The sequence below is a fragment of the Myotis nattereri genome, assembly GCF_964212035.1.
Source record: "Myotis nattereri genome assembly, chromosome: 19".
NCBI lineage: Eukaryota > Metazoa > Chordata > Mammalia > Chiroptera > Vespertilionidae > Myotis > Myotis nattereri.
The window spans coordinates 19,609,884-19,631,547 of NC_138095.1; the positions used below are offsets into that span (position 1 = coordinate 19,609,884).

Here is a 21,664-nt window from a genome sequence, read left to right on the forward strand (position 1 = left end):
AGAGGATAACACTGTGAAATGATAGCATTGGTATGGCTGGTCATTAGATTAGGTTCACCAAGGGAGTTTTTAAAAAAATACAGATACCGCCCTAACCGGTTTGGCTCAGTGGATAGAGCGTTGGCCTGCGGACTGAAGGGTCCCAGGTTTGATTCCGGTCAAGGGCATGTACCTTGGTTGCGGGCACATCCCCAGTAGGGGGTGTGCAGGAGGTAGCTGATCGATGTTTCTCTCTCATCGATGTTTCTAACTCTCTGTCCCTCTCTCTTCCTCTCTGTAAAAAGTCAATAAAATATATTTTTAAAAAATGCAGATACCTAGACCCCAAACCTGGCAATTCTGCACATTGGGAGGTGGAATTCCATCAACGGACTCTGGTAGTCTGCCAGATCTGGGCAGCCTGGGTTTAGATGGTACTAGAAGGACCTGAGCTTGAATCTTTTCTTGGCCAATTACTGTCTGGAAAACACATTCTCCTTGAGGCTCATCCTATGGTCTAACTCATCTTCTCACTGGATGATGAACAACTTTATGGCAGTATCTCTATTTTCTCTCTTTCATCAGCTCCTTGCATAGTGCCAGGCAGAGAGTAGGGACACAGTGAATTGTTTTAGAGTGAATGAAGAGTGAATGAATGAGTGTTGGATGGAAGAAATACATCCATGATATCTCCTACATTTGTGTGTATATTAAATGAGGTAATCAGATATAATACTCCTGACATACAGTGGAGATTCAACTAAATTTCCTTTCCCCTTTTATTTTTCGTTTTCTGCAATCCAGCGTTCTCATTGTATTGTTTTCATATTCCTTTATTTTCTTTTCCTTTTTTTTTTTGTTAAATGGAGAAAGAAATATTATCTGGTTCATCCACCCGCAGTGGATCCCTTAGCAGACCTAGATTTACAGACTATCTTTCTGACTCAAATCCTTCTTGTTCCTCTGAACAAAATGCTTCTTTTACTTATATCAAGAAAATATTAGATAAAAAAAAAACAATTTTTTAAGAAATACAAATGAAAAGATTTAAATTAAGTCTGTGTATTTCAGTTATTGGTGCTTACCTGTTCCCTCACTAATGCAGGTGAGACATCTTTGCATCGTAACCCTTTTATAGGAATGGGTTTATAAAAACACAATCCTTTTCCTTACTCTCTTCTGATGAGGTAGTCCCATCTTTTGGAAGCCTCATCTAATTTGGCTAAAACATGACAACAACTCCTTTAATAAGAGTGTTTGGTATTAGTGTCCAAGGAAGTGTCAGAGTTGACAAAAAATCTACCTTGCAATTTTCTCATGGCTTGAAAATAAACCACTTCGCCCTGGGAGACCTTGCACCTGCATCTCTCCACCCAAAGTGGTGAGAAAGCTTGAGGGGAGATGAATGGACATTGATTTAACGGAGAACATGTCATTTCTTTGTGATTCTTCTCTTCCTGGTAAAAAGGCTAGAGGGAGGAGAAGAATTGGGGAAATAGAAAATGTTTCAGTCTACCCCCCAAAAAAAGGAAAAAAAAAAAAGAACAACAAGGCAGGTTGAGAGATATGACGAGACAGTCTCCCTTTGATAAGGATTAAAGTTTCTATTGTAAGAACATCATAGGCCAAAGGTGTCTCTGCAGGACTGGACACCTAAGTGAGGTACATACAACCTGGTTCTCTCACGTCAAGACAGCCCTGGATGAGGCATCCCACAGGGCAGGTGTGGCCAGGCACCTTCTCTGAGGTTAGAAGTCACTCTCTTAGGGGACAAGGTGTAAGGGACTGGGTATAATCAGAGATACAATTAGGACTCTCTTTCTTCCACGAAAGTAATGTAGACCAGGTCATCTAGAACTCCCGTTATGAATTTTTTTTCCCCGCAGGGTCCCAGGATCGAAGCTCCTTGTTCTCCATGGTCATGGAAGAGCCTTGGGTGGGCATTCTGATGGACCGTGGAGATTATTGGTGCTATTTCCAAATGTTTTAGACTCTCTGTGTCCTGAGCGCTTCCTTTGGTAGGATTCAACCTCCTCTCTTTTGAAGAGAGGGTGTGTGATGGGTTCTGGCCAGAGAGAGGCAAGTAGGAGAGGCATGTATCACTTAGTGGGTAGGTTAAGCATTTTCCTCTGTCATGATAACCAGTGATTTTAAAGATTGTGACTGGTCTATCAGCCTGGGTCCGTGAGTTAGTGGATGAAAAGGGTCTCTGGGCCTCTTCCTGCCCACTCTCCGGTCATGGGCATCTAGAGTGAGAGACCCATAGACATGTGTTGTTTTAAGCCATTTAAGACTTCCTAGTTATTTGTTATTTCAGCATAACCTAACCAACCCTGACTGTTGCAGAGTCTGATTCCAATGTAAAAAAATGATCAGGATCTGAAGCCTGGCTCACCATGGTGGCTGTTTATTTTTGAGACTCGGCATACTGTAGGGTATCTGGTGAAATGGAATAGTAGCAATTCACACCAGGATGGTTTCTATACACAGATAAGAATGGCACCCAATGCCAGGTTGTGACAGAAGGGGGCCACCAGGAGAGTCAGTGGGTGGGCATGGCTCCCACTAAACATTATGAACCAACAAGTGATTTGGGGCCTGGCAACAGCTGAGGGCCATGAATCAGCCCAACGTGTGTGTTCTCCAGGCAAATATTTCTGATGCTCCCTTTCACTGCAGTCTGCTTTGCTTTATTTATGCAAAGAATATATCCCTGGGGGAAAATCAAGTCACATCATAAATGCATCAGAGAAGCTTCCTACTTAAGGAAGTTTACGAGGAATCCTTTTGTGAAGGAATAATCATCCACCATGATTTGCGTTCGCTTTGTAAATTTCGGGTGTTTGTGTGTGTCTCAGATTTTATGAATTTGGGGCACATCATATCATCGCGCATCATGTCAAGTGTAGAGTGCAACAGAGCTGAAGTTTAATTTTAGTTCGGCTAAAGTACGTTGCTTGGCATCATAGTGGGGACGAGCGAGGGGGACAACCAAGTGTGACCTTTTACCTATTAATCTCTGCAACTGGAGAAGGTAGGTGCTAGGTAGATGGTGAGAATGACCTGGGCGTGTAGGTTTGATATAAGGGAGGCCAAAGAAGTCAAGAAAGCATTGAATGGATCAAATGTGGATTTTAGAATAGGCCTTAGTATTGGAGTGAGGAAATTGGGGGAAATCCCCCAGCCTTCTCTTAAAACCCTCAGTGAGGAGAGGCAAGAGAACATATCTGAATGTACAAAGAGTGAACACGATTGGACAAGATTTGTAATGGTTATATCATTACTTAATCCTTTCTGAGCCTTGGTTTTCTATTCATATGCTGAATATCATAATTCCTCCTTGCCAAACTGTTGTATGGGTCAAGAGCCCACGGATGTCGAGTACTTAATGTTATAACTGACCCCAGATAGGACTCAGGAAATTACAACTATCAATATTGTTGACTGGTTATTTATTTATTAAGATCCTAAATGTGAAGTGTTAATGATACCATTGCAATTAACCCAGTTATTAATTAACTAACAGGAAAGGAGCAAAGGGAAGGCTGGATAATAGGGGCATGCCATTTGTGCCTGGAAGCTGGAGCGCAGCACTCTCCGGGTCTGTTTCCCGCAGGGGGGAGGGACTGGACAAAGAAAGAATAGACGCATGCCCAGTAAAGTCTAGGTGATGCAGGAGGAAATGATTACCTGTCAGTCACACCTGGAAGCAGGTCGTTGGCCAGAATAGATGTGGCCACTGCAAGGGCATAAAATTGAGATCCATAAACTCCTGAAACACGGAGTTCCCTTCTTCTCTCTTGCTGCTTGCGCCTGACTCTTGGCTTGTGGGCTCTCACACTCTGCACCCCCCCCCCCATGTGGCCCACAGCTATGTGGACCCACACACCATGGAGTGAGTGGCTCCACCATGGAACGGAAACCCTGGGCTCTGGCTTGCTTTTGGCTCTGCTGAGTGAATCCCCAGTTGCACATATCCCTGGACCGGTTTAAGGGAAATAGGACTTTGGAAACCAAGGCATATAACTCCACGCAAATAAAGCTTTCCACCCCATCGCTTCCTCCTGTGGGGGCCTCCCAGAAATGCATATTCCAGTGGCACCCCAAGAACCCCACTCCCCAACAGCAGTGGAGAAATTCCACCCCTGCCATTCTCCAATAACATTAGTGTAGTGTCCAGTCCATGACAGGGCTTTATAAATATTTGGTGAAAGAATAAATCATCACCGTAGAGCAAGGAGTTTGAAGAATGAAAATGATGCGAGAACAAAGGGGTAATGAGCCTCACCCCGCAACCCTTTGCCTTTCCTCTCCAGAAGGAATGCCCTGATTTCCTTCTTAAAACCTGTCTGTCTAGCAGCACCCACATTGCTCAGAAAGAGGAAAACCACTTCCGGTGATTCCGTGCTCGTCTTCATCCTTTCTCTCTCGCCGCATCAGGTTCTTTGACCAGCGGATTTCAACAAATTATCGAGCCTTTCCCCCCTTCTTTCCTTTTTCCTTGCCTCTTCTTTGTTTCCCTTTTTCCCCCTGTTGTCAGGGCCCTAGGAGCTTCTTTTCCCTTTCTTAATTAAGAACAAATGAAGGTAAGAAAGTGTTTTATAACCAGAGAGAACTCACCAGCAGGGCACGGGGTGGAAATTCACATCATGAGAGAGAGGCAGGCAGATACCACACCAGCCCGGTGGGGATGGTGACCTGCGATTGCTCTGTGTCCCGCTGTGTTACTGCCCACCCCTCCCTCCGCCCGTTCACCTGGCGTTCACCTCTGGCAGAGGCCTCTGTCTTTTGTTAGAAAAGCTGCAATGGGGAGCTTGTGAGGTTTTTGTTGTTGTTGTTTAGTTTTTAAAAGCGTGTTTAAGCACACAGTGTGCTGTCCTGAAATGTTCCCGTGTCTGGAAAGGTCCTTCCTACAAGTCAATGCCTGCGGCCCAGGGAAATGTCCCGATTTCCCCTGCCTTTCCCTGACCCACTCTTTCTACCACGTACCTGGCTGTCTGTACCCATAGGTCCAGTTTGGGGTTGGAACAGCAAATCCCAAGGACGTGTCCATCAGATGTGTCTGCATGTGCTGATATAAAGCAGAGATCGGGGCCAGGAGACTAGAAGGCATGTGAGCAGGGGGAGCAGGAGGACGTCCTGGTGCAGGGCCCCATGGAAAGAGAGTCCCCCCCCCCCCCCCCCCAGTCCCCAGACTTGGGCCAGGGCAGCGCTGGCCTCACGCTCTTCCTGCAGCCTGGAGCTTTCTGATGCTGGGAGAGCGGAGAGGAAGCGCGCAGTGACATCTCGGGGCCCAGAGCCTGCCTCGGTGCTTTCCTGAGCCGCGTTCTGCACCCCACACTCGGAAGACGGCGTTATGAGATTCCTAATGAGGAAGGCGCGCTGTTATTAAACTGCTGCACCAAATTGCCTCCCTGTTGCCCTTTCTTTTTCAGGAGACATGACGGGTTATTACATTTGTGATTAAAAAAATCCGTCATTGGTTTGTTTCGCCTTTTCAATTTTGTTGGAAGGTGGTTGTGACACCGGTTCTCGGAGGAACAGAAAGGTGGGAAAGAGAGGGCATATTTTGATATTTAAGGAACTCGCCGTGCGGAGAGAGTTGACCTTTTTTTTTTTTCTTCCTGAATTCACTGCTAACCATGGGCTCAAATGGCTCTGGGAGGTCACGGAGCTGACCACATGCTCACTGTACCAAGTCCGCACAGCAGGAGTGAAGGAAAGGGGCAGTCCCTGCTTAAGCCAGTAACTAGCTGTTCACACATATGATTCTGAAATTAAAAAAAAAATTGAAATGTTTATTTTCATCATGGCTCCCGTAATCCCCAATAAGCTTTTAAAAATATTTTATTGATTTGAGAGAGAGAGACAGACATCAGTTTGTTGTTCCACTTATTTATGCATTCAATGGTTGCTTCTTGTATGTGCCCGGCATGGAGATCGAACCCACAACCTTAGAGTATCGGGATGATGCTCTAGTCCAGTGGTTCTCAACCTTCCTAATGCCGCGACCCTTTAATACAGTTCCTCATGATGTGGTGACCCCCAACCATAAAATTATTTTCGTTGCTACTTCATAACTGTAATTTTGCTACTGTTATGAATCGTCATGTAAATATCTGATATGCAGGATGTATTTTCATTGTTCGCGGCCCACAGGTTGACCGCTGCTCTAGTCTAACCAACTGACCTATGTGGCCAGGGCCCTAATAAGCTTTATGCATCATATTAGCTTTGTACTTACTAACTATTTGGGTTTTCATGTTTCAGAAATGACATTGTTCATATAAAACATACTGACCACAAAACTGACCATTAGAAATTCAATTGATGGGTGGTACATCTAAAGCCCCAAACCTCCAGCTCGCCTTGGCTACTCGGATATCAAAGGAGGACGAGGGTGAGGATTCTGCTTCTCTGTGGTTAGACCACCTGCTTAAGAACCAAGATATCAAGTTGTAGGGATGACGGATACTGTGCACATGTCGGGTTTCTTCAGAGTCCCACCGCTCTTCCCAAAGGCTTGGCTCACACTCGGACTACGAGGATGGCTTCCTAATGAGTTTCTTCATTTCCAGTCTGAAGCCTCCCATCTGTTCTGAATGATGGTATAGTTCTTTGTGTTCAAAGAATGCCTTGATCATGTCGATTCTCTCCTTGAAAAAACTTCAATGAATCCCCCCTTTAATGGCCATTCTGTCTTATCCTGGCACTGGAGGCTGGCTCTCAAGTTCCCCACTTCCACTTCTGTTTGTCTTATCTTCCACTAGACTCCCACTGGACTCTTCATGGGCACTGAATGGCACTATGAGCTATCATTGAAGGGTCTCTCATACTTCCCCTGCTTTGGGACTTTGCTAGTAGCTTTCTAACGCCCTGTAAAACCTTTCCATCCTCTATTTTCCCTATAAAATTTTACAATTGTCTAAAGACACAGCCACATGATATCCTTCTTAAAAATTTCCTGCCCCGCTGGCATGGCTCAGTGGTTGAGCATTGACCCATGAATGGTTCGATTCCCAGTGAAGGCACATGCCCAGGTTACAGGCATGATCCCCAGTGTGGGGAGTGCAGGAGGCAGCCCATCAGCGAGTCTCTCTCATTATTGATGTTTCTGTCTCTCTCTCCCTCTCCCTTCCTTTCTGAAATCAGTAAAAACATATTTTTTTAAAAAAGAATTTCCTGATGGAAGTAGCATTTACTTAAAGCCGGTGATTGGGGTGTATCCTCAGCTCTTGGATAAGACACTTAGACTTCTCTTGGTGTTGGCTGCTTGTGTGTGTATAATCTCCAAGTGCTCTTGATCACCATTCTGTATCAGTAAGTGACATAATGCTTACAAATCTCACATGGGTATTGATATGTACGCTCTCTCTCAATGCATTGTTTGTAAATTAAATCATAAGCCTGGGCAAGCATGGAATCATTTCTTAGGTGATTGGCATCCTGATAGCAATTCATTATATGATTTGTAAAGTTTGTTCGATAAATATGTGAAGAACTGAATGGAACCACCCCTAGTGAAAAACTCCATAATGATTCTGTGGTTTGGAAAATATGTAAATAAATAAATGAATCAAGAAGAGGAACTCCTAGAGCCAGTGGTTTGTTGCAGTATTTCTAACATTTTCTTTATTTTTTTTTTTAAAAATATATTTTTATTGATTTCAGAGAGGAAAGGAAAGGGAGATAGAAACATCAACGATGAGAGTGATTCATTGATTGGCTGCCTCCTGCTCACCCGCTACTGGGGATCGAGCCCGCAACCCAGGCATGTACCCTTGACGGGAATCGAACCTGGGACCATTCAGTCTGCAGCCAGGGCTCTAACTTTTTCTTAAGGTTAAATGCACCAGTTTTAGAAAGTGCACCTCTTCCTAAAGGGACTTGGGTGCCAGCAGTCCTCAGGAGTGAGAGGGAACACGCATCTGTGTTAAGTAATGCAGAGTAGCCGGTGGCAGGGAGGTGCTATCTGTGCTTGGCGCTCCCTGGATGGTGATGGCTAGCATTTGTCCTGTTGTTGCTTTCCTGTAAAAAAAAAAAATGCTTGCATTTCTGATTTACATCCTTATTCCCTACCATGTACCTGACTGAGCTTTGTAAGTATTATCCCAATGAATGACCATAGTAATTCTATGGCTGAGATACTCTAACGCACACTTTAAAACTGAGAAATCCAAGACTCAGACAGTTTAAGTAGCTTGGCGAGGGTCACACAGCTGGGAAGTGGTCGAGCCTCTCTTCCAGCCCAGACCCATCTGATCATGTGCTTTCTGCTGGATCATGTGGTTTCTGTGTATCCTCCACATGTTCCTGCTTCTGGGCCTCTGTGTGTGCCCATTCCGAGCCCGTTCTCCGTTCCACCTCTCTGCAAGGGTCCTGTGATCCCCAAGCCCTCTTCCCCATCAGTATGGGAGCAATCACCCCTTTCATGGGGATTCCCACTGCACTTCAGTTTTTAGCTTAGATTCCTTAACACAATTAATCACTTTCATCTATGTGATTTAGTCATTTATGTGCTGGTTTCCTCTTCCTTCCCGCACCGGAAGCTCCTTGAGGGCAAAATTGATGCCCGTTGATTCATCTGTACTTGTCACGTGCACTGTTGTCCCCCTCTGTCACTCTGTGCTCCTGTGTGGAGGATGGGGTCTGGGAGGGAAGGAGAAGGGAAGAAAGGAAGAAATTAGAGAACATGGAAGATGGTATATAATTAAGTGTTAAATTGTGTGGTTCGGTCTAATTATAAAGCCTTTTAAAAGAAATGCAGTTTTATTACTTTTAAGAACATAAAAGTAACGTTAATTAATGCCTAACAAAACGTTGTCAAGTAGCTGCCTTGGCCTCCTGACTGTAATTAACACGCTTTGCATAACTGCAAAAGTGGACGCCGGCCCAGCCTATCTCCAAACTATTGAGAATTTTAAATTAAGTCTGAAATAATGAGTTTTGTAGAGACTGAGATAGATGTCTAAAGATGAGAGCACATATTGTTAAAGAAGGTATTGGACACTTCTAAAAAGGTTTACTCTTTAACCAGTGCTAACCAGGGCCTTCATAACCCTTGAAACACATATAGGGCCTTGGAGCCAGAATTACAGCACATTGGGTTAGAATTTTAAATTATCTCTTTCTTCCCCTTTTTTTTGATTAATTGAATAATTCATTCACTTAAAAATGGGGATCTAAAATGACTACTTTAAGACTGTTTCAAAAATGCTAAAATGATACAATAAGAAAGGTGCTAAATCCAGTAGCAGAGAGGGTGGAAAGGAGGAGATAGAATAGAAAACTAGAAATGACGGGGTGGGACTTAGAAAGAGTCTAGTGGAGGGGTCAGGGAGAGAAAGTAATGCTGAATAGCTTCCAAATCTCTTGCTTAAGTGACTGATGGAAAGGGTTTGTGAATACAGAAGAGGGAGAAAGAATTTGTGAAGAATATAGAATTTAATTTTAGACGTACAGTGTCTGGGGTGCTTATTTGATCAAGAATTAGAGTTCTTCAAAGGACAGTTGCCATATAGACCTAAAGCTCAGGAGTGAGGGTCACTTGAAGATAATACATTTTGGAGTTATTGGCCAATGTGGTAGGTGAAGATTTTTTACAAAGGACGGTTGGGTAAATTTAGTAGAGAATGGAACAGGGTAGAGGCCCACACAGATTGAAGGTAAGACTCAGAGACCTTTGTCTAATAAATGGTTTTGAGAAGGAGTATTTAGAGAAGTCAAAGGAAAACCCAGAGAGACTGGTGTCAACAGATCTCAAAAAAAATTTGTGCCTGGCCGGGTGGCTCAGTTGGTTGAGCATTGTCCCTTAAACCACAAATGTTGGGGGTTCCATTCCCAGTCAGGGCATAGACCTGAGTTTTGGGTACGATCCCTGGCGGGGGTGTGTATGTGAGCCAACAGATGTCTCTCTCTCCCTCTCTCTCCCTCTCACACTCTCTCTCTGTCAAATAAACATATTCTGCCCTAGCTGGTTTGGCTCAGTGGATAGAGCGTCGGCCTGCAGACTGAAGAGGGGCAGTTTCAATCCGGTCAAGGGCACATGTCCAGACTGTGGGCTCGATACCCAATATGGGGCATGCAACTGATCAATGATTCTCTCCCATCATTGATGTTTCTCTCTCTCTCTCTCTCTCTCTCTCTCTCTCTCTCTCTCTCTCTCTCTCCCTTCTTCACTGAAATAAAAAAATATATATATATATTTTAAAAGAAAGAAGCAAACATATCCTTGGGTGAGGGTTAAAAAAAGAAAGAAATATTTGTCAGGGATCTGAGTAGGACATCCGCTAGCTCGCACATTTAGACTGTCAGAGATGATGAGTGCAAGGCTTCTTTCATGGTGAAGAAGGAAGCCCCACGGGAGTGGCTGTGGGAGGAGAAGTGATAAAGCGGCTCTTCCCGTGGTAGATCGTTCTTTTAAGAAACTGAGCAAAGAAGGAAGCAGCCAGTGGAGAACTCGGAGGAAACAAAGGGCTTTGGGAATAAACAGGATCCAGAAAAGTGTGATGGGCGTAGTGCTGAGCGGGGCCAGCAACATCCTTTCTCCCCCTGAGAGGAGTTGGAGCATGGGAACGTCTGACTTGGGGACAGAGCTGAGCTAAGAGTTCAGCTCCCCGTTGTTTGTTTTTGATAGCTTTGTGCAGGTATAATTTACATACCATAAAATCTACCCACTTTAGTGTAAAATTCAATTATTTTTAAATAAAGTGATAGAGTTCCGTAACCATGACAACCACCTGTTTTACGACTTTCTATCACCCCAGAGAGTTTCTTTGTGCCTATTTGCAGTTAATCTTCACTTCTCCTCCCAGCTCTGGGCAGCCACCGAGCTGCTTTGTATACCTGTGCATTTTCATTTTCCGGGTATTTCCTATAAATGGAATTGTCCAATATGGAGTTTTTGCATCTGGCTTCTTTCATCATGTTTTTGAGGTTCATCCGGGATTGTATTGCTTAATAATATTCTGTAAAAACATAACTCGTTTTTTGTTGTTGTTGTTTACTCATTCACTCGTTGTTAGACGTGGATAGTTTCCAGATTTGGGTTAACATGAGTCCTGCTGTTATGAACATTCACATACCTATCTTTATGTGAATATAGGTTTTCATTTCCCTTGTGGCGATTTCCGCAAGTGGAATCAATGGGTCATATAGCAAGTTTATTTTTAACTTTAAAAGAACCTGCCACCTGGTTGTAACCTTCCAAAATGGCTGTAACACGTTGCATTTCCGTCAGTCAGTTTATGAGTTCTCCATCTTCTCCACATTCTCACCAACACTTGCTTTTGTCTCTCTTTTTTATTATAACCATTCTGGGGGATGGGGAAACCACAAGGATTATCTCCTAGTGGCTTTAATGGGAAATTTATTAATGACTAATGATACTGAATATCTTTTCATGGCTTATTACCCTTCACATATCTTCTTGGGTGAAGGGTCTATTCAAATCTTTTGGCGATTTTAAAATTATATTCATAATCTTAAATTGTAAGAATTCTTTATATATTCTGGATACAAGTCCTTCGTTAGCTGTATGATTTGCAAATACTTTCTTCCATTCTCTGGCTTGTTCTTTTCATTCTCTTAATGGTGTTTTTTTCAAACAATAATTTTTTACTTTTTTGAAGCCCAAGTTGTCATATTTTTTTCTTTGGAAGATTTTTAATTTGCCATTATATCTAAGAACTTTTTGTTCAACCCAAGGTCAGGAGAGTTTATCCTGTATTTCCTTGTAAAGGTGTCGTCATTTTTTAGTTATTATAGTTAGATCTGTGATCTAATTTGAATTATTTTCTGCATATGATATGACATAAGGATTATATTCACTTTTATTTACATGCATATTCAACTGTTTTAGTTCCATGTGTTGAAAAATACTTTCTTCCATTGAATTGTCTTAGCACTTTTGTCTCAATTCAATTGACTGTGGGTGGGACTCTTCTTCCTGAGAATGTCATTTATTCTGCAATTTCAGTTCTAATCCATTAATCAAAATAAATGCCTATGTTTGCATAGGTAGTGTAAGTCCTCCAACTCTGATCTTCTTTTCCAAAATTGTTTTTGCTCTTCTACATTCTTTTCATCTCCATACATAATTTAGGAACAGATTGCCAATGTATATCAGCCTGCTGAGATTTTGATAGGGGTTGCATTGAATTTATAGATCCATTTGGGGAGAATTGCCGTCTTGACAACACTGAGTCTTCAAATCCATGAACATGGAATGTCTCCCCATTTACTTAGAACTGTTTTAATTTCTCTCCACACTGTTTAATAGTCTTCAGTGTAGAGATTTATTCCTAAGTATTTGATTCTTCTTTATACTATTGTGAATGGAATTGTTATCTTAATTTCATGTTTGGTTTGTTGGTTGTTAGTATACAGAAATACAATCCATTCTTTTTTATTGGTGCTATTTTCTGCAGCCTTGCAAAAATGTTTATTAGTTCTAATAATTTCTTTGTGCACGCTTTAGAAGCTTCTACATCCTGGATTATATCACCCGAGAATAAAGATAGCCTTAGTTCTTCCTTTTTAAACCTAGATACCCTCCATTTCTTTCTTTTTTCTCTCTCTCTCTTTTGCACCGAGTAAAACCTCCAGTACAGTATTCAATAGAAGTGTCAAAGTTGGATATCTTTGTGTCTTTCCTGATCTTAGGAAGAAAGCATTCAGTCTTTCATCATTATTGTATGATGTTAACTGTGGATTTTTTATAGATACCTTTGTCAGGTTGAGGATATTTCTTTCTAATCCTCCTGGTTGAGGGTTTTTATCATGAATCGGTGTTGAATTTTATCACATATTTTTTTCTTCATCTATTGAGCTGTGTGGCTTTTCTTTTATTCTATTAATGGTGTATTTCATTAATTGATTTTTCAGATGCCAAATTAAGTTATTATTTCTGTGATAAGTCCCAGATAAGCCTGTGATAAGTTGGTGTTGGTATATAATCCTCTTGATATATTGCTAGATTTAGCTCACTAATATTTTGTTAAGTGAGGAATATTTATCTGTAGTTTTTTATTCTTATGATTTCTTTAGCTGGCTTTACTATCATATAATACTCGCCTCATAGAATGAGGGTAGCACTCCATTTTTCTATATATTTTGAAAGAGGTTGAGAAAGAATTAATATTTTTCCTTTTGAAAATATTTGCTGGAAGTTACCTGTGAAACCTCATGGGCCTGGCTTTTCTTTATGGGGATATTTATAATTACTAATTTAATTTTTATTTAGGTCAGTCAGATTTTCTGTTTCATCTTGAGTCAGTTGGATAACTTGTGTCTTTATAGGAATTTGTCAATTTAATCTAAATTGTCTTAGCACAAAATTGTTAATATTTCTTTCTAATTGGTTTATAGCCATATGTTTTAGGATCATGTCTTTATATCTAATTTTGGTAATTTTTTTCTTCACTCTTTTTTTCTTGGCTAATCAAATATTTGTCAGTTTTGTTGATCTTTCAAATAACTGATTTTTATTTTTTGTCTATTTTCTGTTTCTCTCATTCTATTTTATTGATTTATCTATAAATCATTATATTTCTTCTGTTTAATTTCAATTTCATTTTCTATTATTTTCTAGTTTCTTTTTTTAATTGTCTTTATTGTTCAGATTATTACATTTGTTCCTCTTTTTTCCCCCCATAACTCTATTTTCTAGTTTCTTAAGGTAGAGTTTAGATTATTTATTTGAAATTTTTCTTCTTTTCTAACATAGGTATTTACAACTATAAATTTCTCTATAGTCATTACTTTTGCTGCATACTATAAATTTTGACATGTTATGGTTTTATTTTCATTCAGCTTAACATATTTTCTGTTTTTTTCTTGTGATGTCTTCTTTGATCGATACATCATGTATAAGTGCATTGTTTAATTCCTAAATATCTGGGGAATTTCTATTGATTTATAATTAATTCTGTGAATATTGGATGCATACTTCTCATGATTCAGTTCTTCTAAATATTGAGACTTATTTTGGTTACTATACGTTGGGTTCTGGGAAATGTTCTATGTGCACTTGAAATAAACATGTATGCTGTAGGCATTGTCCAGAGTCCTTTAGTTAAATAGTTAGGTCAAGTTGGTTGTTAGAGTTGCTTAAGACTACTGATTATCCTATCAATTATCTAGAGTGAGATGTTAACACATTGTATGTGGGAAACATGTTTACACGTTTTACGTATTTATACATTCTACCAGTGTAGTAGAGCACGGGACACGTATTAATACGTTTTTTATAGACTAGCGGTAGAATGCGGGTAACGTATAAATATTTAAACTAAAGTTATCGTAATTTTACTGAACGTTGCCATTTGCGCAAAAAATTAGCAAAAATGGCCCGCGCCACCTGTTAGCGCGCGATAAAAACTACCCGCAAACAATGTGTTAAAATCTCCAAATTTAATTGTTGACCAATCTATTTTTTTTCTTGCAATTTTGTCAGCTTTTGCTTAATGAATTTTGAAGTTCTGTGTGTGTATATATACTTATATACACACCATTCATATATAACTAGTGACCTGGTGCACGGATTCATGCACATTGAAAGGAAATTAATTAGAAGGTGGCCAGCAGAGTGGGACTGGGCACTGGGCAAATGGGCTGGACACACCCTGGACCCGACCTCCTGCGGTCCCTCCTGGCTGGCCACACCTTGGGTGTCTGCCGAGTGAGCAGGGTCCCTCTGGCAGGTGGGGTCCCTTGGCCTGACCTGTGGGGATCGGGCCAAAACTGGCTCTCCGACATCCCCCCGAGGCGTCCAGGAGTGCAAGAGGGTGCTCTGCAAAGTTGCTATGTTGAGCGCCTGCCCCCTGGTGGTGAGTGCACATCATACCTACTGGCAGGTCACTTAGCCTTTTATATGTAGAGACTAGAGGCCCGATGCACGAAAATTGTGCAAGGGGCTCAGGCCCTGCCACCGCAGCAGCTGCCTCGGCCCCTGCCAGCCGTGGCTTTGTCTGAAAGGACTTCCGGTCTAATTAGCATATTAAGCTTTTATTATTATAGATGATAGTTATTTTTGGATTTACATTTGGCCTTTTGCTATTTGTTTTTCTGTATGATTCCTGTATGTTAACTTCTTTTAAATTGACTTATTTTGTGTTAAATGTTTTATTGTATCATTTTAATTCTATTGATAATGTATCTATATGTTTGAGTTGTGGTGTTAAATGTTTTATTGTATCATTTTAATTCAATTGATAATGTATCTATATGTTTGAGTTGTGGTGTTAAATGTTTTATTGTATCATTTTAATTCAATTGATAATGTATCTATATGTTTGAGTTGTGGTGTTAAATGTTTTATTGTATCATTTTAATTCTATTGATAATGTATCTATATGTTTGAGTTGTGTTTTTATTGGTTGTTCTAATGATTTTACTATTCAGTATGGCTGATCACAGTCTACTTAAGATAAATGCTAACTAAAGTCTGGTAAAATATGGAAATTTTGCTCCTTTATAGCTCTTTTTCTTTTCCCCGCTAGTTTGTGCTATTGTCAGATATATTATGTCCATAAATGTTAAAAAGACAATAATATATTATCAAGATTTTAGCTTTATTTAATTTTAGGTTTTAAATATGTTAGATGAGAAATGAAAAAAAAATATTCTTTTTAGAGACTTTTATATGATTCTACATATTTACTATTTCTGTGCTCCTCATTTCTTTGTGTGAATTTAAGTCATCATCATATTTTTCATCCTGAAATACTTTCTTTCATATTACTTGTAATGTAGGTCAACTAGCAACATTGTTTATCTGAAAATGTCTGTATTTCACCTTCATATTTGAAGGAGGGTTCTGCTGGATATAGAATTTTTGGTTAAGAGTATTTTTTCCTTTCAGTACTTTGAATATGTCATCCACTGCTTTGCCTCCATTGTTTCAGATGAGAAGTCAGCCTTGGCCATATCTCTTGGCGTCCTGTCCTTTTCTCTTACTGCCGTCAATACAGTATTTTCTCTTTCCCTTTGGTTTTAATAGTTTGAATATATTATGTGTCTAGATGTGGGACTGGTTCTTTGTAGGTATCCTATTTTGGATTTGCAGAGCATCTTAAATATGTAAATTCATGTATTTCATTAACTTTGGGGAGGTTTTCCAATTATTTCATTGAATATGTTTTCTGCCCTTTTCTCTCTTGAGACTCCCATTACATATGTGGTGGCACTCTGAGGCTCTGTCCATTTTTCTTCTATCTTCCTTTTCCCCTGTGCTTTTCAGTTTAAATAATTTCTATTTATCTACTTCCAAGTTTATTTATTCTTTTGCTTCTTATCTCAAATCTGCTATTGAGTTCTCTAGTCAAATTTTCCTCTTCTCATTGTATACTTTTCCACTCCAGGAATTGCAGTTGGTTCTTTATAATTTCTGTTTCTGTGTTGCAAATCTCTGTTTACTGATTTATCATTGCCATAATTTACTGTAAAAGCATGTGTGTGTGTGTTTTAGTTTTTAAAATATGTTTATAATTGCTGCTTTGAAGTTTTGACTTCTAAACTCAACATCTGGGACACTCAGGCAGTTTCTGTAAGTCTACTTTTGTGAGTATGGGTCACAGTTTTCTTCTTTGTGCCTCTCATCATTTTTTTAAAGTAGAAATTTTAGATAATATGTTGTGCCAAATCTGTATCCTGTATCCTTATATTTCCCCCTTGAAAGTTGTTGTTTTGCTATTTTTTGTTTGTTTAGCAAACTGGCTAGAACAAGCTGCTCTGTCTTGTCTGCTGTGCAGTGTGCAGTCAGTAATGTCTTTGTTCAGATTCTTAAAATTGTCTTTGTTTTAATTTTTAAGCCTAGCCTCCTACAGGTTGCTCCTGTGTCTCTGTAGCGGAGCCAAGGATGGAACAGAGGTTGTGCTCAAACACCTCAAGCCAGGAAGCCTTCTGTTGGTAGGTTTGTGTGTGGGTAGAAGAGTACAATGAAAGTTCAACAGTCGCCCTAGCTACGTTTGGCTCAGTGGATAGAGCATTGACCTATGGACCAAAGGGTCCCGGGTTCGATTCTGATGAAGGGCACATGCCTGGGTTGCTGGCTCTATCCCCAGTAGGGGCTGTGCAGGAGACAGCCGATCCATGATTCTCTCTCATCGTTGATGTTTCTATCTCTCCCTCTCCCTTCCTCTCGAAAATCAATGAAAAAATATATATATTTTTAAAGAAAGTTCAGGCCATTTTCAAATGTCCTGTGCTTTTTTTTTACCTTCTCCTGGGGCCCTTTGTGTCCTTTCTGCTCATGTTCACAGACTCAGCGTGAATGAAGAGTATAAGGTTGACTTGAGCGCTTTTAGGCAATACTGTACTATGTGCAGTCAGATATGTTCTTGCCCAACTTTGACCAAAACCTCACCCTAATAGAATCATTGGCCTTACTCCAGAATCTGAGAGCATCATTTCTATCAACAACACCAACACCAGCATCACACACTGCTGTCACTCAAGTGAGCACCATAACCAGTGGCAGCAGAGTGACTGGTCCTCACAGCCTGCCCTACCCGGGAAGACCCTTTGTGTTGACTGGGTCGGGGTCAGGGTCAGCACACCACAAATCCCTACGGTTCTTCAGCCACAGCTCAGCGGTTTTACAAGAATAGATGCTTCTCAGATTGTTGTATGCCCTTGCTGAACTTTCACCTCACTTCTGTGGTTGTTTTTGTCAATTTTGTTCATAGTCTATTTTTGTGTGTGTGTGGACAGAATTTTTGCCAGTCTCCTTTCTTCGCCACAGCAGAAGTCACTGAGTTATTGAGTACTGTTCTCAGACCTTTCTATGTGTAACTTTGGGGCTGTTTCTTCAGAGTCCACATGCTATTTGTTATCACAGCTCTCTCAATTTGTAAGGACACTTTTAGACCCATGTGACCCTGCAAAAGGCACTGCCCCCTCTTTCTGCCAGTGGCCATGAGCTCACCTGGGAGCCTCACAACAGTTAGCTTCCAGGATGCTACTTCTGACTGTGTAGTAACATCATAGGCTCATATCTGTTGAGCAGAATAAGGTCAATGGTAGTCCCCAATAAATGCTTCTCTTCAATCCGTTGGTTAGACTTAGGACACCCGTTCCATAGGCAGCATTAGCCCTGAGATTGTCACATGGGCTGGGTGCCTGTGAGTGCACTGACTAACGTTCAACCCGAAGAATCTAAGAAATTGTGCGTCCTGGTCCTTTACGACTTGAAGGCTGCAATTCAAGGGCTGTTAAGACCTTCAGTTGGTGATAATTGGATTTGTAAGACAGTGCAACATGTGATAAAAACACTCCTGTTGGATGGGGTCCCAGTTTTCTATCCTTCCTATTAGTGTGATAAATGGTGCTGTCTCAGCTGATAGGGCCATGTTGGATAATCAGATTGGAATCAGGTTTGAGTTCCTCCGGCTGGCTTCATGGGAAGCTCCTGGGAAGACTTGAAAAAAATACTACAGAGAATAAAAGGGGTCCTGGGTTTGAAGAGGGAAAATTTAACTTTTTTATGAGGCTCTGAGGTTTAGGGAAGACTCATTAACCACGGACTCCGGTCATGTGCTGCCTCCTCTCCTGTCACATCCCATGAGGGGCTGTGGGAAAGGGGTCTCCACTGTTGCTGGGCACAGACCGTGGTGGAGGCTGGGGGGCGGGGAACGGCAGCCTCTCTTGTGGGTGTTGGGCCAGGGAGGAGCCAGCAGAGTGTTGGAAAATTAAACCTGTCTTAATTAAAGCTGATGGCAAACAAATTCGAGTAATATGGCACTGCAGCTGGGAACCAGAAGTACGGTTTGAAACTCAGCAGCTGTGCCATTGGGCCCTCTGGTCACAGCTGGGCCTTGGAGAAGGCCAGAAGCCCTGGCAGAGGGGTTGCCCTGCCTGGAAGGCTGACCGGGCCCAGGACGGGCAGCCAGAGTGGCTACTGTCCTGATTATTTCTGAAACATTGTACGCCACCCAGACATCCAGCTCTCGTTTTCCTGGACTCCTGTGCTCTGCTTATCAGCAGCACCATCTGTCCCACAGGCTTGTGTAGGATGCTGCTTTCTGAAGTCAGGAACATCATTGTAAGTGCTGGCATTGAAGGGAAGAGTCCCAGAGGGAAGAAGCGCACAGCATTTGTTTGCTTAGTGGTTTTAAAATTTTTTATCCATTCATGTTTTCAAAGACCTACAGGCTGTGCCCTCCATTGTCAGTGTGGTGCATTGGTCAGTTCTTAACACTTTATTTATGATCATTGTCTTTTTTACAATTTACTTATTGATTTGAGAGAGAGAGAGAGAGAGAGAGAGAGAGAGATAGATTGAGTTGTTGTTCCACTTATGTATGCATTCATTGATTGATTCTTGCATGTGCCCTTCACATGGATGGAACCTACAACCTTGGTATATTAGCCAGGGCACTACTGCCCATTCAGTTCTTGATAGCCCTGTGTTGGGCAAACCCAGAACTGCTATATTTTCTTTTACATTTACTAGTATACGTCATGACCAGCAGACTGTTCAGATGCTGATGCTGGGATGGGAATATTTTTTTTTTTATATTTTATTGATTTTTTACAGAGAGGAAGGGAGAAGGATAGAGAGTTAGAAACATCGATGAGAGAGAAACATCGATCAGCTGCCTCCTGCACATCCCCCACTGGGGAAGTGCCCACAACCCAGGTACATGCCCTTGACCGGAATCGAACCTGGGACCTTTCAGTCCGCAGGCCGACGCTCTATCCACTGAGCCAAACCGGTTTTGGCGGGATGGGAATATTTTAGGTTTCTGCTGAATTTTTCAACTTCTGACTCAGTCACTTTTTTTTTTTAAGTAAATCTTTATTGTTGCATTAAGCCACTAATTTTTTTTTTAATCCACACCTGAGGGCATGTTTATGGAGAGGAGGAGGAGGAGGAGGAGAGGAGAAACATTGATGTGAGAGAGAAACATCGATTGGTTGCTTTCCTTACTTACATGCCCCAATTAGGGATCCAACTGGCCACCCCGGTATGTGTCCTGACCGGGAATGGAACCGGCAACCCAGGATATCTGCTCAACCACCTGAGCCACTCGGACAGGCTCAGTCACATTCTTAACTCCTGAGGCTTGCAGCTATCACTTCCTTTTGAATATTTTCCTTAGGCCTCTTTCTTCCTTGTTGTCAAATTTAGTTGATCTTTACAGAAGGTTAGGAGCAACCCCAACAATGTACACTGGCCATTCTGTGTGTGACAGAGTGGGCTAGACTGTGCTGCAGAGAGAAGCACTGAGATCTTAGAAGCAAAAAGCACTCCAGTTAGTTCTTACTCCCTTTCCTGCCTGCAGTGGGTTGCACAGACCCTCCGACTGTCTCAGTTAACTGGTGGGTTCTGGACCGGAGTTCCCTTCTGTGGCATCACCATCGTGGAGCCCCACGGCATCCAGCCACGAGTGAGAGGCTAGAAGGCTGGACAGTGGGAGAATGAGGAAGATGGAGCAGGACCTTTCATGCCTGGGCCCAGGAGTGTCATTCCTTCCCACCCTCTATGGCTAGTAGTCAGTCCCATGCTGTCAGCCTCCCTGTAAGTGACACGAGAATGCCACCTTCCTGTGTGCCCAGGATTTGACCAGTCTCTACCCACCATGACTGCTAGTATCAGTCTGTCCAGTTATGAAAGTCTCAGGACATGGGTTTGAAGTGATCTTGGGAAAAAAATAGTAATTTTTATAGCAGTATCTAAAATACCTTAGACCAGTGCTTCTAACAGCGTGGTTCTGGGCTAACAGTGGTCCTTGGCATCTCCTGAAACTGGTGAGAAATGCAGTCGTTGAGCATCACTCCTGACCGGCGATATCAGAAATTCTGGGAGTGGAGCCAAGCAATCTGTGCTTTAATAAGCTTCCAGGGAATTCTGATGCTCCCTAAGGTGTGAGAGCCACTGTCCCAGATCAGCAGTTCTCACGCAACCTTGACCCCCCATTAGGAGGGCTTGGGGCGCTTTAAAAAGTACTGATTGCTGGGCCCACACCCAGGAGGCTTTCCTTGACTTGACCTGGGGGTGCAGCCTGAGCCAAGGATGAGAACCACTGTGCTGTGCTACAGTGACTTTTGAGAAATGCTTCCCCACCCCCTGAAGTTTTATTATGAAAATGGATTCAATGTGATTTCAGTTGCACTTAATGCCAACTCAAAGGCAGTGGGAGTGATGATGACATTTCATGTCCTAGGACCTAGGCACTTCCCTTTCCCTTTCAAATGGAATCAACCACCCAGCTTTGCGAAGAGGGAATACAGTGGGGCCTTGACTTACGAGTGTCCCAACTAATGAGTTTTTCGAGATACGAGCCGTCTCTCGGCCGATTTTTTACTTTGAGTTGCGAGCTAAAATTCGGGTTACGAGCCAGCTTCAGATACCCCACCGCTAGTTGGCGCAGCGAACATCACAGTGAATGCCACAACATCAGCCCAGCATCATGGTGTCTCACTCGTTCACTTTTTGATTTGACATACGAGTAATTTGAGTTATGAGCTCCATCACAGAATGAATTATACTCGTAAGTCAAGGCCCCACTGTACAAAACAGAGATTCTGGAGCTTAGAAGTGGAATCCTGATTCTGTCAAAGACTCATCATGTGGCCTTGGAAAAGTCAATTAATTTCTCTGCATCGTCTGTCTGAAAAACAGGAGTAATAACACTCGCCCACAGATGTTACCAGCATTCTCTAATTAATGAGCAGAGAGTGG

The 21,664-nt window shown here is 41.9% G+C and overlaps 1 protein-coding gene across 4 annotated transcripts in view; it reads left to right on the forward strand.

The window, feature by feature from the left end:
* The window catches only part of NTM (neurotrimin), an 857,156-nt gene that overhangs the window by 566,110 nt on the left and 269,382 nt on the right, over positions 1-21,664 (forward strand). The window lies entirely within an intron of this gene.